The 13882-nt window shown below is 36.3% G+C and overlaps 1 protein-coding gene across 7 annotated transcripts in view; it reads left to right on the top strand.

Moving 5' to 3' along the window:
- TMEM117 (transmembrane protein 117) overlaps positions 1–13882 on the top strand; it is a 515843-nt gene that overhangs the window by 196452 nt on the left and 305509 nt on the right. Inside the window, exon 1 of one of the 7 annotated variants that reach the window (XM_047742333.1) lies at positions 9102–9120. The exons of the other annotated variants lie outside the window; for them this stretch is intronic. The gene's annotated coding sequence lies outside the window, so the exon portion shown is untranslated. Of the gene's footprint in view, positions 1–9101; positions 9121–13882 lie in introns of those variants that run through there. 7 annotated transcript variants of the gene reach the window in all.

Below are 13882 nucleotides of genomic sequence, written 5' to 3'. Positions count from 1 at the left end.
CCAGGTGATTCCTCAGGTACCGTATTAAAAACTCATGTGAGAAATTTCCTGCCCTCTCTGAGAGAGTTGGAATGGAATTTGTAAGGGGAATGATAACAGAGAAAGGTGGGTTGTTGATAAAATTAAGTAAGACCTGTCTCACATAATGAGTTAGTGTAGTTTGTCACATAAAGGCTACCTCAACATATTAGCTTCTTTTACTCTTATTAATTAGGAGAAGAAATGGATTTCAATAATATATAAAGCAACATAACATTCACACAAATCATCACACCAAAGGGAAGGAAAAAATAGTACTTAATAAAAATGTTACTAATTCATCCCTTCTTTATAAAAAGTAATAACGGATTCTTACTGCAATGTTGACAGTTTTTTATTCCTTGCTCAGACCTCTCAACTCATGAAATTGAAGGCTTGTTAGTATGCAAATGAAGTATCCTGTTCATGATCCTACATTTATACTGTAGATTTGAATATGGATAGCAAATCAGCACATATCTTCAATTACCCAGAGCTCTTACATATTTGAGTACTTGGTGTCCACAAGAACATGTTAATTTCTCATTATTTATGGATGGAAGTAGTTGTCCCTTCAGTGGTTGAACTTTGGTGTCATAAAGCCCTTTGAGAGCAGGGAAGAATAAAGAACTGATGGAAGGTTTACTGTAGCAAGTTGCAAGATAGCCCAACAGGAGAGACAAAGACAATGAAAACAAAATCAAACCCACCACCCATTTCAGGGAGCTGTGGAAGTAAGGATAGGACTTAAACCATTGATTTGACAGTTTGGGCAATGTATTTAAAAAAAAAAAGAAAACAAACTAAGAAGCAGATTTTGTAGTCTTCATGCCTGCCACAGAGAAGAATTATGCCATTTAACAAGTACTTTGCCCAGGTGTTTTTGCTCCTACCAGCTGGCAACTACAGAATGTAGTACTGTCTTATCCTCACCAGGAGACATTACAACAAGTTCCTGGGGAGTTAACAAATAGAAAATATCCAGGCCTGCTCAGCAGGAACAAAGCTTTAATATTCTTAACCTGCTGAAGGCAGTGGAAAGTGTTCATTAGAACAGTTGCTCAAATGAGTCACATTTATATTGCTTTTCTACCCTGTATTTCTTTCCTGGATCCTACGTGGAGACTGACATTTCCACAGGTGCACCTTGCTGCAAACAGGTCAAGAACTCTGCTCTGAAGTTTAGCAGAATTTAGAGAGCTCTGTTTTCCTTTAACGTTTGAGCCGTCTTAGTTTATAGTCTGTGTGAGAATATTTACCACCAAGACCTGTGGATTTTTTGCTTACTTTTGAACAATCTGAGCTACATTTATTTCTTAGGATACATAAACAATGGCTCGAACTCTACATTTTCTGGTCCTTTACGTGACCAAACGGATAGAATGGCAGCCCTCAGCCCTGAGCGTGGTTAATTCCCTGCATCTCTATGTTGATCTGAAAAGAATGACAAGATTTCATTTTGAAATACCATCTGCTAAATTGCTCAATTATGTTTTAAGCTTTTCCTTTTAAATGAAGGGTTACTTTCTAAGAACAACTTAGAAGCATTAAGATAATTTCTCTCACAGTTGTGACCTTGAGCAAGAGGCAGGATATTCCTGCTTCATGATTTTGGCAGAGTCCTTTAAACTAAACAAATGATTTCAACAGCATAATTTTATTATTCCATTTGCTGCCAGTTCCAGGTTCCTTGTACCTACCTTCTATTTTGTTATTCATAGAAAATCTTTTCTTTTCAAAGACAGAGCTTTAGAAATTCTCTGATACTGAAATATGTTGTTGTACTTATATTACACAAACTCAAAGAAAAACTTGAGGGAGTAAAACACTATTTCCTTGACGTTTCGTATAAACAAGTGACTCAAAAGAAATGTAAAACTGGGAGACAATTCAGAAAGGGAAATTACAGGAATTAAATAATCGTAACTTCTGTGTTGATAAAAACTCAGAAAAAGGGAATGTAATGATCCAAAATGTTTAATTTTAATCATTGGAGCCCCATTTATTTAAAAGACATTTTCGTATTATTGGCGCTTTATTTTTCAACGAATGTTTTGCAGGAGCAGAGCGTATGCCATTTATCCATACGTATTTGAGATCTCACAGAATTATCTGATTTCTTGTAGGAGTTACTAAAATCATATGAAATAATTTAAATTGGATGAGCTAGCTGAGAATAGATGTCACGCAACACACATGAAATAGCCCTTTAACATTCTAGGGAAGGCCACTCTCCTCGGCCAGCTCTTCCATTTCAGCACCACTTTCGACACACAGCTGGTTCCCCCACGTGGATCATTCAGCAGATGATGGATCGTGGACAGCTCAGGGGCCGATCCACGATTGCAGGAACCAAGGGAAGGCACTCTGGACTCAACTTGCAATATATTTGCTTTTACTTGTTTAAATTCCAGAGTTTAATTAAAGATACAGCAAGATATTTTGGATAAGGCAGATCCGATGAACTCCACATAAGCTTTTATGAGAGCAAGGGGAAACACAGGACAAAAGTCTTCATCCTCAGAGAGGTTCTTTTTAAAAGGAATTCAAATTAAATGGAATAAGTGAGTTTTTCTTTAAGTATATCGAGGTTTGGTGATTCTGTCCAAAACACCATCTTAGAACCCTTAAAACCACATGAGAAAGTTCTTTTTTTTTTTTTTTTAAGATTTTATTTGTTTATTTGACAGAGAGAGATCACAAGTAGACAGAGAGGCAGGCAGAGAGAGAGAGAGAGAGAGAGGGAAGCAGGCTCCCTGCTGAGCAGAGAGCCCAATGTGGGGCTCGATCCCAGGACCCTGAGATCACGACCTGAGCCGAAGGCAGCGGCTTAACCCACTGAGCCACCCAGGCGCCCCGAGAAAGTTCTTTTTTTAATATTATGCATAAAAATTGTACTTTTTTAGAAAGAGACTTTTCTAAAAGAATATATTCTAAGCCAAGTTCAGTAAACTATGGCTCATGGGCCAAATCCTGTTTATTTGGTATGGTCCATGAGTTATGAATGATTGTCACATTTTTTGTTAAGGTTAACCTTTATTGAATACTTATCCAGACCAGGTGCTACATGTCTTAACTCATTTCATCTTCACTATACTCTAATGAGGTTGGCACTGTTACACTCCCCATTTATCAGCGAGGAAACTGAAACAGAGAGATCCAGGGTCACTCAACTAATAAGTGGTGGAGCCAGAATATGGGCAGTTTGACTCCATAATCCATGCTTTCAGCCAGCATACTCTATTGCTTCTGAAACATGAACTCCCAATGAGCCATTTATGTCCTTCTCCTACTTGCTTTATCCTTATTCCCTAGCAGCTCTCTCCAAATGTCTTTGGCTTCAAACAAATGAAACTCTTTTCCAGTCTTCTAATCTTTGCAGGCTGTGGATTGTTCGTAAGGTTTGTCCCTCTGACCAGACAGCTTTTCTCCCATCTCTGCCTTTCTAAATCCTGTCCACGTGTCAAGATCCTGTCCACGTGTCAAGAACCAGTCTTTACCAGTAATAACCAACTAGAAGATAAGATGCTACTTATAATAACACCCAAACTTCTAGCTACCAGTTAAACAAAGAAGACTTTACAGAATCATAGGCAAAAAGTTGAGCAAATGGACAAATACATTTGAATACATTTTTAAAGGGAAAACACAAAAGAAAAATATTTTGTGACTTGTGAAGATTATATGAAATGTAGATTTCAGTCTGCATAAATCATTGTTGGAACACAGCCGTGCTCCTACGTTTATGTATCCTCTGTTACGTATGGCTGCATTTAGGCTGCAGTAGCAAGGTAGCATTGTTGAAACAGAGACCATCCAGCCTGCAAGACTTCGAGTATTTACTACCTGGCCCTTTGCAGAAAATGTTTGAGAATTTGTTCCAAATTGCTTCATTTCTGATTTTGATCTATGATCGCACAATGAAAAAGTGAAGTTTTTGTAGTTAAACTAGATTTTTAAAACTTTTTTTTAAAAAAGCTTTTATTTATTTATTTGACAGAGAGAGAGAGAGAGAGAGAGATCACAAGTAGGCAGAGAAGCAGGCAGAGAGAGAGGGGGAAGCAGGCTCCCTGCTGAGCAGAGAGCCTGATGTGGGGCTCGATCCCAGGACCCTGAGATCATGACCTGAGCCGAAGAGAGAGGCTTAACCCACTGAGCCACCCAGGTGCCCTAAACTAGATTTTATGTCATAGTTACTTGTGTACTAACGTTATGAACATATAATCATAACAGGTATGGTGTTATTTTGCCTTGGCATTTGCACGGCATGCAGAAGGTTCCCAATAAATATTTTCTGAAGAAATAGATGAATAAATGGACACTGAAAGCTGAAAAATAGCAGTATTAAAAGAATAAGCCATTTTACTCATGTACGTTTTCTTCTGATTTAGTTGAAACTAGTTTTGAAGACTTGTTTAATTTAGGAATATTTGCCATGTCCCTGAAGTAATTCATTGCCATAAATTTGAAAACAATACATTTGTGGAATCACAAATTTGTGTCTGACTTAACTCAGCTAAATGTAATCCTAATTAGATGTGTGGTGTTCTAGTATTTCATGTTCCCAGTTCATTTTTTATGGCTCCTCTGTGCCATGCAGTATTAAAAATATATGCAAATCTCTATGATTATTCACACTGAGAAGCAGAAGCTTCTGTGATCGGTAATCATCCATTTACACATAAAGAAATTGATTTGTAGAGAATCAATAATTAGATGGCTTTGGAATATAAATCTGAGATTTCTGCTGTAGAATGGCTTTCTTCTGATTGACTCTTCTTTAAGTTCTGAGTCTAAGACTTCTGTGATTATTGATTATAATTGTTTTTAAATTTAATGACTGCCTTGGGACTTCTTTTGAGACTGGAATAAGTCCAAAATGCAAAACTTCTGACTGAGTTAGTAAACAGATAAATCTCTAATCTCATCAAGCAGGTTCTTTCCTGGAAGCTGTGTAAATTAGAAACACAGTGTCTCACAATTCCATTAATAAAATAGCATCAGCATAATTTAATAAGTCACATATACACCATTAAGGTTTCAGCCAAGACCAGCATTACTGTGAAAGGGAGTCAGTCATAGAAATCTTAATGTGAGAAACTTAGAAACTGAGTAAATAGGGGTAGCAGAAAAAATTTCCTAGATAAAGAATATTAAAATATCATTTAACTTCTTTTTATGAAATTTTAAACTGTGTATTTGAGATATAAGGTCATTTGAGCAAAAATGACCATAACTACTTGTGCGTATGTAAAATAGAACAGTTTTCTTAGATTAGACATTGGTTCCATATTAATCTTTATTTATACCATTTGATATAAAATCATAATTGTAATCATGCTGTTTACAAGCATGGGTTCTATGGTAGTGTAGAAAATTTGAGTAAGAGTTAGAAAAGGATTTAACAATTAACATTTTTTAGGGGTGTCTTAGTCCAAATTCAACATTGTTTCACTAGGAATATGTAAAACTTAAATTGACACGACTGATCACGTTAATGACTGCCTTGTGTATGAAGAAAGTATTTTTTTAAAAAAGATTTTATTTATTTAATTGACAGACAGAGAAGGAACACAAGCCAGAGGGAGTGAAAGAGAGAGAAGCAGGCTTCCTGTTGAGCAGACGCTTGGGGTGCCTGGGAGGCTCAGTCATTAAAGGTCGGCCTTCCGCTCAGGTCATGATCCAAGGGTCCTGAGCTCCAGCCTCACAATGGGAAGCCTGCTTCTCCCTCTCCTACTCCCCCTGCTTGTATTCTCTCTCTTTCTCTCTCTCTCTCTTTCTCTCTCTCTCTCTCTCGCTGTCTCTCCCTCTCTGTCAAGTAAATAAATAAAATCTTTAAAAAAAAAAAAAAAAGGCAGATGCTTAACAACTGAGCCACCCTGAAGGAAGTATTTTCTACAAGTCCTATAGTTAGTGTTTCCGATAGGTTATCCTGTTCCAAGTCAAATCTGTCTATAAAGATACGGCCATAGAACAGGTATTATACAATATTTTTCTTATAAACCAAGTAGTAAATATCATGTTACCTTTTCTTCCAATGGCTTTTCACATTACATATAATCAAAAGAATATAATTAGGGAAAATGTGCTACATAAAAAAGGGTACTTCTAAAAAAGGGAAGTAAAGGAGAAAAACTGGAAATAATTAAATCATGAAGCAATAACTATGTAACATGATTTTACATGCAACTCTTTAAAGACATTTACAATTACACAATTATGCAGGTAACATGCATGTGTGTTATAAAGCACAACAATATATTATATATTAATACCCAAATCAAGAATGAGAACACTATTAATAGTATCATCTTGGACCCCTTCAGTGATAGCAATTATTTTTAATTCTGTTTTCATTATCTCCATGCCTTAATTTTAAAAGTTTTATGTATCATAAACCCTTCCCCCATATTGCTTAATATTGCTTATCTTTGAAATTCTCTTATTTGTTTTATTCATCTCTGCTACTCTCTCTGGCTGTACTTCATTTATTTTTCCCTGTGATAAAATATCCCATTGTGTGCACATACCACAAGTTATTTATCTATTATCCTATCATTATACATTTGAGCAATTTCCAGTTTTCCCCCCAATTTTTTACTGTGCTGCTATGAATATTAGTGTAAACATCTCTGATGCACACTTACAAATATTTTTTAGGGCAGATAATGAAGAGTAGAATTCCAAGATCATAGTTTATATGAATGTTCGACTTTACCGTATAATGATATATGCTTTTTAAAAATATTTAGACTAATTTGCACTATAACTAGCAACATTCCATTTGATCCATATCCTCACTAGCATTTCATATTGTCAGAGTGCTTAATTTGTGCCAGTCTGCTAGGGCAAATTGATTTCACTGTAGTCTTAATTTTCATTTCCCTGATTACTAATGAGGGTGAACATCTTTTTTCAATTGAACTATAGTTGACATCTGTGTTACATTAGTTTCAGATGTACAACATATATGCATAACTCTATACATTATGCTACACTCACCACAAGGGTAACTACCATTCGTCATACAACACTATTGACTTACCATCAACTATATACTCTATGCTTTCATCTCTATGACTTATTCATTCCATAAGAGAAAGTCTGTGCTTCCGACTACTTTTTACCTATTTTGCCCATTCCCCACCCCCTGCCCTCTGGCAATCCCTAGTTCATTGTCTGTATTCATGGGCCTGTTTCTGCTATTTTTATTTGTTCATTTCATTTTTAGTGCCACATATTAGTGAAGTTATATGATACTGCCTCTCTCGCACTTATTTCACTTAGCATAATACTTTCTAGGTCCATCCATGTTGTCTCAAATGCCAAGATCTCATTCTTTTTTATGGCCAAGTAATATTCCATTACATATAGACATTATATATATAGCACGTTGTCTTTGTCCGTTCATCTATCAATAGACACTTAGGTTGCTTTTATAACTTAGCTATTGTAAATAATGCAGTAAACACGGGTGCATATTTCTTTTTAGATTAGTAGATTATAAAAAAATGTTTTCATTTAAAGTCCAGTTAGTTAATACTTGGTGTAATATTAGTTTCAGGTGTACAATATAGTGATTCAGCACTTCCATACATTACCCAGTTCTTATCACAACGAGTGCCCTCCTTAATCTCTATTGCCTATTTAACCCATTCCCCCACCCATTTCCCTGCTGGGAACCATCAGTTTGTTCTCTATAGTTAAGAGTCTGTTTCTTGGTTTGCATCTCTTTCTTTTCTTCCCCTTTGTTAATTTGTTTTGTTTCTTAAATTCCATATATGAGTGAAATCATATGGTATTTGTCGTTCTCTGGCTTATTTCATTTAGTGTAGTACTCTCTAGTTCCACCCATGTTGTTGCAAATGGCAAGATTTCATTCTTTTTTATGGCTAAGTAATACTCCATTTTATACAAATATAAATATAAATATATATATATATATTTATTTGGAGAAAGGGGAACTCTCTTGCACTGTTGGTGGGAATGCAAACTAAATTAGTAGTTTTGTTCTCCAGTAGTGGATTTACTGGTTCATATAGTACTTTTATTTTTAACTTTCTGAGGAACCTCCATACTATTTTCCACAGTGGTTGCACCAACTTTATATTCCCAGCAACAGTTCCTTTTTCTTTACATATTGACTGACACTTGTTATTTTTTTGCTTTATAAAACTATTTGTCCCATAAAATGATTTATATATTTATATATAAACTATACATAAATATAATATATACTATACATCGTATTTATATATATCACATATAAATATATAATTAAATATATAAACATATAAAAAACTATTTATATATAAACTATATATATGTATGATAGCTAGAAATATGTTTCAGTTTTTTAGACCTAGAACTAAGAGAGGTCTTTTATCCTAAAGCCTTTCAGTTCTAATATGTCTATTATTGGGATAAGTCGAGTGCCAAACTTGTCCCTGACACTCTCATTTCATATTAATTAATTATCATTTATATTGTACTTTGACAGGTCTTTCAGTATCTATAGAATTTAAAAGTTTGGCATAACTAGTTAAACCATTCCTACCATATCTGCAGGTTTTATTTTTTTAAGCCCTTGTCAGTAGTATATAATTATGCTGTTGTCAATGCTAACATAATATCAATATAAAAGCTACTTAAACATAATTATTCTAATTATTGTAATTATTTAAAATACAACTTTTAAATCCAGTTGTGCCCTAAAGTGATATTTCGGCTGTAAGAAGACACTGTATTATTTGAAGCATGAACTTTCCCTGTTAGGTGTCTTTCATTCTTTCTTTCATCCATGCAGAAAAGGTCACTATCTGGGTATAATTAGTCACTTCACCTTTTCTACCTGGTGAGACAGCCTGAATTCCCAAGTCCTGTCCTTTTTAGTGCTCCTCACTGGATTTCAGGCCCCCATGCTGGCCTAATTTACTCATCAACTTCATATGTTTACAGGGGCAGAACAGTGACTGTGTTGGATCCGTGCTGAATATGTTCTTGTGGCTTGCTTCCTGTGTAAGAGAGGACTCTGTGCTGTTGGTATCATCAGACATTTAAACCAACACTCCCTAGACAGGACGAAAGTCCTTCTTAAGTTCAGTAAGGAAACTTCATATGGGAGTACTTCTCTGAGACCTTTGGTTTTCTGTACCATCTAATCTTAGCAGATTTTCTGAAATTTATCTTCAGCTAGGATGCTCTGAGGACATAATGATACCAGTCTGACATATAGTAAATGCTCATTAAATGTTACCAATGAAGAAAATGACTTTGATTCTTTTTGTTACAGATCTTACAAATTTGGCATATATCATGTTTTGCTATTAATTCATAAGGCTTTCTAATTAAACTTCTATTTTAAATATAAGGGAAGCTCTCATTTTATAGTTTTTCGGTGGCTACTGTTGTACTTGTTTTATTTCCCATAATTAGCTGAAAACTAATTTGATAGGGACCCTGTCTCATTTATCTACGTAGTACCTCAGAAAGTGCTTAACATATAATAAGTGCTCAATAAATATTGTTTTGGTTGAATTAGTAAGTAACCTAGGGCATGTTTATGTTGAATCATAGGTTAAAGAAATATAGTTGGCCAGTAAAACACAATATGTATTCATTTGGACTTATAAATAAAACCCATGAAACCATTATCATTTCAAGGTGGCTAGTGGTTCTGGGGACTCTGTTATAACCACTTTATCTGGTTCACTGTCCCCAAGTTATCTTGGAGAGCTTGTTGTGAGTACATATTCAGAAGTAGATCACCTTCAGCTCTCCCTACAGGGTTCAGAAGGCCATTCTCAACCATGCAGAAAATAGATTGAAAAAAATATATATTTAGGGGAAAGTGATATGGTATTTTCTTACCTGTGAATGGTAGTTGCTAATAGTAAATCTTAGCTTTTGTATATTACCTCATTAAATCTGTACAACCTTGAGATTATACATTTCCCTTCTTCCTGAAAGACAGGAGTGATCTTTATTCCCCCGCCTAGCTATTCCTGAATATAAACATTGTAAAATGTGCAAAAAGGAGAAAGAGAAGAAATAAAGTAGAGCTCCTTCTAAAATAGTAAATGTGGGGCGCATGTGGCTCAGTGGGTTAAGTGTCTGCCTTCAGCTCAGGTCTTGATCTTGGGATCCTGGGATCGAGCCCTGCATCAGGCTCTCTGCTCATCAGGGGATCTGCTTCCTCCCTCCACCTCTGCCTGCCTCTCTGTCTGCTTGTGATCTCTTTCTCTCTGTCAAATAAATAAGTAAAATCTTTAACAAAAAAAAAAAAAAATAGTAAATGCTTCTAGAGGCAGATTTTCCAGAGAGACAGAAAAAGAGAGGGAGAAATATGACAATTTCCCAAAAGCCATTATAGCATGCCCTTATTTTTAGCCTTTTTCTTGATCCAATCTTTGTCAGGACTAATTTTACTAAAAGTGGCTTTATTCTAGTCTTTTCTTTGGATCCTAAAATGATCTCTCAACTTATCCTGTAGAATGGAGTTTTAAGTTGCATAATTTTTTTGCCTTTACCAAGGTTTTCTACTGTAAGTCATGTAAGAACAATTTATCCCCAGCTATCAGTTTTAACAGAGCATGACCTGGAAAACTAACAATGGAAAATGGAGCTATTCTCTGCCATAGCTTTTATTTCAGTATGATATTGAGTGTTTAAAATGCTTTGGCTCAGGAGTCCTAGCTATCACTTCCAGCTTTTGATTCCTGCCTACATCCTCCTTCGGTCCTGTTTTCTATTCCAGAGCTAGGTTTGGGTTCCAGGCTGGCTTCAGACTCAGATTCCATTCAGATCCAGACCTAGCTGACTCCCTCTGCTTCTGGCTCAAATCCCAAACAAAAATCTGTCTGGATTGACCAGAGATTCGGACGGTTAAGGGCCACTTACAAGCAGTGGTCCTGTATCTTTGAGTTTTTTGTGAATTCTCACAATATTAAACAAAACAGTGAAGCCCAATTTTAAAAGATTTTCATTTTTTTCACTATAATGCATGAACATAGTATATGAGGCCAAACAACGCTTATGGGTTATTATTACAACAATCAGGGTCAACTCCCAAGTCTTGTTTCCCAAGGCCAACAAACTTTTATTTCATTTTTATTAAATTAATATTTATTATTATTATGGCTTTATAAATAATACTGATTGCTGACACAGACGTATTCCCCTAATTCTTTTTACCTTTTTCTGTGCCACACAGAACATTTAAGTTCTACATTATGTCTAATTATATTACTAATTTTACCCAAAAAAGCTCAGTGAGACTTTCAGTCAACATATCGTAGTTCTCTATATAATACTTTAATATTCACTATTTCAAGGTTTTTTGAGCAAGAAATGTGTTGGGACTTTTCTCGTGTGTACCTTACAGCAGTATGCTCAACAAAAGTACTCAATAACCACCTTAGTTGATACGACAGAAGTTGAAATGTTTTTCTTTTCCACTTGTATTATTATTGTTATTATTTTAAGATTTTATTTGAGAGAGAGAGAGAGCATTAGAGGGGAGAAGGTCAGAGGGAGAAGCAGACTCCCCATGGAGCTGGGAGCCTGATGTGGGACTCCATCCTGGGACTCTGGGATCATGACCTGAGCCGAAGGCAGTCGCTTAACCAACTGAGCCACCCAGGCGCCCCCACTTGTATTATTTTTAAACTTGCAAGTGTGTAACATTAAAAGATAAGCTCCCAAGTGTGTACCATTTAAAAATATTTCTCTCTGCTTCTATAATCTACACATATACTTACCAAAGGAACAAATGATGCATGCTTTATTTGCTTAAAAAGTGCATTTAAGGACATCTACACTTACGTGATAAAACAGTAGTTCTCAAGTGTTTTGCTGTCAGGACCACTTTACACTTTTAGCAATTATCAAGGACCCCAAAGATTTATGCTGGAAAATTCAGGAAAACCTCAGTGAGCACAAGCTCACCATTCCACCAGCTGATACAGTGATGACATCATCATACATCACTCAGCCTCTGAAAAAAACTCCTCTGTACACTTGAGTTAATCAGAGGGAAAAGTCAAACAGCAGGTGATTTTTGTTATAAAAATAATTTTGTTGTTGCAGAACTAAAAAGGTCTCCATCCCTCCAGGGCACCCAGACAACACTTTAGGAACTGCTGTATAAAACATGAAGTTGTAATAAAATGAAATATGTGTAGAGTTGCTCAAAGTTCACAGTATGGTTTCACATATGTTTTCTATTCGATGGCCCCGATAATGCTGTGAGTTTATGATTATGTCGTTTTATAGGTAGGAAAAAACTATATTCAGGGAAATTAAGTGATTGGCTCAAGGGAACTCCACTAGTAAAATTAAACCCAAACCTTCTGATGACAAAGCCCGTGATTTTTTTTTTTTAAGATTTCATTTATTTATTTGACAGAAATCACAAGTAGGCAGAGCAGCAGGCAGAGATAGAGGGGGAAGCAGGCTCCCCGCCGAGCAGAGAGCCCGATGCAGGGCTCGATCCCAGGACCCTGGGATCATGACCTGAGCCGAAGGCAGAGGGTTAACCCACTGAACCACCCAGGCGCCCCAAGCCCGTGATTTTTATATTATAACCTATTCCTCCATACCTGCCCAGCCTGAAAGTTCTCCATGAAACCAGCTTAGTCAAGCAAAATCTAGTTTCCTCTCAGCCTCCAGGGTACACAATTGGTTTGAATGACAACTGAGATCTCCGTTTACCCTTTGCATGGTGCTGTGGAGTCCAATCCAATTCTGAAAGTTGAATGTGGTACCAGGGGAATCTGCAGACTTGGAGGTCACTCTTAGTTGGATCCTTGGTCATTGTGATCTACCTATCATGAACTCTCTAATTCTGCCTCGGAATGGGGCTTTATTCTTTGGTGAAGCATGGTGGACCCAGATGGTTTGCAGCTGGAGTGGACTGCTCAGGGTGCTGGATACCTGGACAGATTTGCCAAGCCTCTCCTAGGGCAAATCGTTACCCCCAGTGCTAGACTAAAATGGCCAACAGCCAGGAGCAAAAATATCAAATATCATTTGTCTGGGAGCTGGCCCTAGTGTATTTATCTCTTTGGAGGACTGTACTTTCTGTACTGTCTTTAAGCTTTAACCTTTGGGCAAATCAAAATGACAGCCTGTATACCCTGTAAATCAAAAAGGACAGGGTCAAAGACCATTCTTTATCTCTGTTCCTGCTCAGAGCTTTGATTCTTCAAGTATTAAACATGAAGAAAATGTGGATTACAGGTATAAGGGACACAAGTATGTGGTGTGTTAAGAAACTATAAATAACAATGGTAAATTTTCTTTGAAATGAATGGAAAGGGAAGATGAATTTATAAAGATGAATAAAAAGCTCTTTGACTATCTTCTTTGCTCTGCAGTAAACTGATCTAAGTTAAATGCAGTAGAATGACGGCTTTATTGAGATAAAAAATGGTAATATTTGGAAACGGTATCTTTCATTGTTTTACTTCTCTGATAAAAACAAAACAAAGCCAACAAAAGAATAGCCATCACAACAGAGCTCTCGTCTGACTGAAGAGAAAGTCTTCATTCCTTCACTTGGTGTTTAAGGTGCTTTTCCATTCTGTGTCCAGATCAAGACTACCATTTCCATGGGGTTTGGAAAACCGTCGCTCCCACCACCTTATGCCAAGTTGGCCCCCATGGATTTCCAGCTCTGCACTTCTGCTCATATGGTCCTTTTCTTTGCATAACAATTTCTCCTTTAGCTTTCTTGAGTGGGGGTTGGTGAAACTTTTCAGTAATGACAGTAAATGTTTTAGGTTCGGTGGTCCAGAAGGTTTTAAAAATCTTAAAAAAAAGAAAAATAAAACAAATAAATGATATCTATTCAGACATTCATATA

Source organism: Lutra lutra, chromosome 8, assembly GCF_902655055.1.
Source record: "Lutra lutra chromosome 8, mLutLut1.2, whole genome shotgun sequence".
In the NCBI taxonomy this organism is placed as follows: domain Eukaryota; kingdom Metazoa; phylum Chordata; class Mammalia; order Carnivora; family Mustelidae; genus Lutra; species Lutra lutra.
This window is presented reverse-complemented; position numbering and strand designations above follow the sequence as displayed.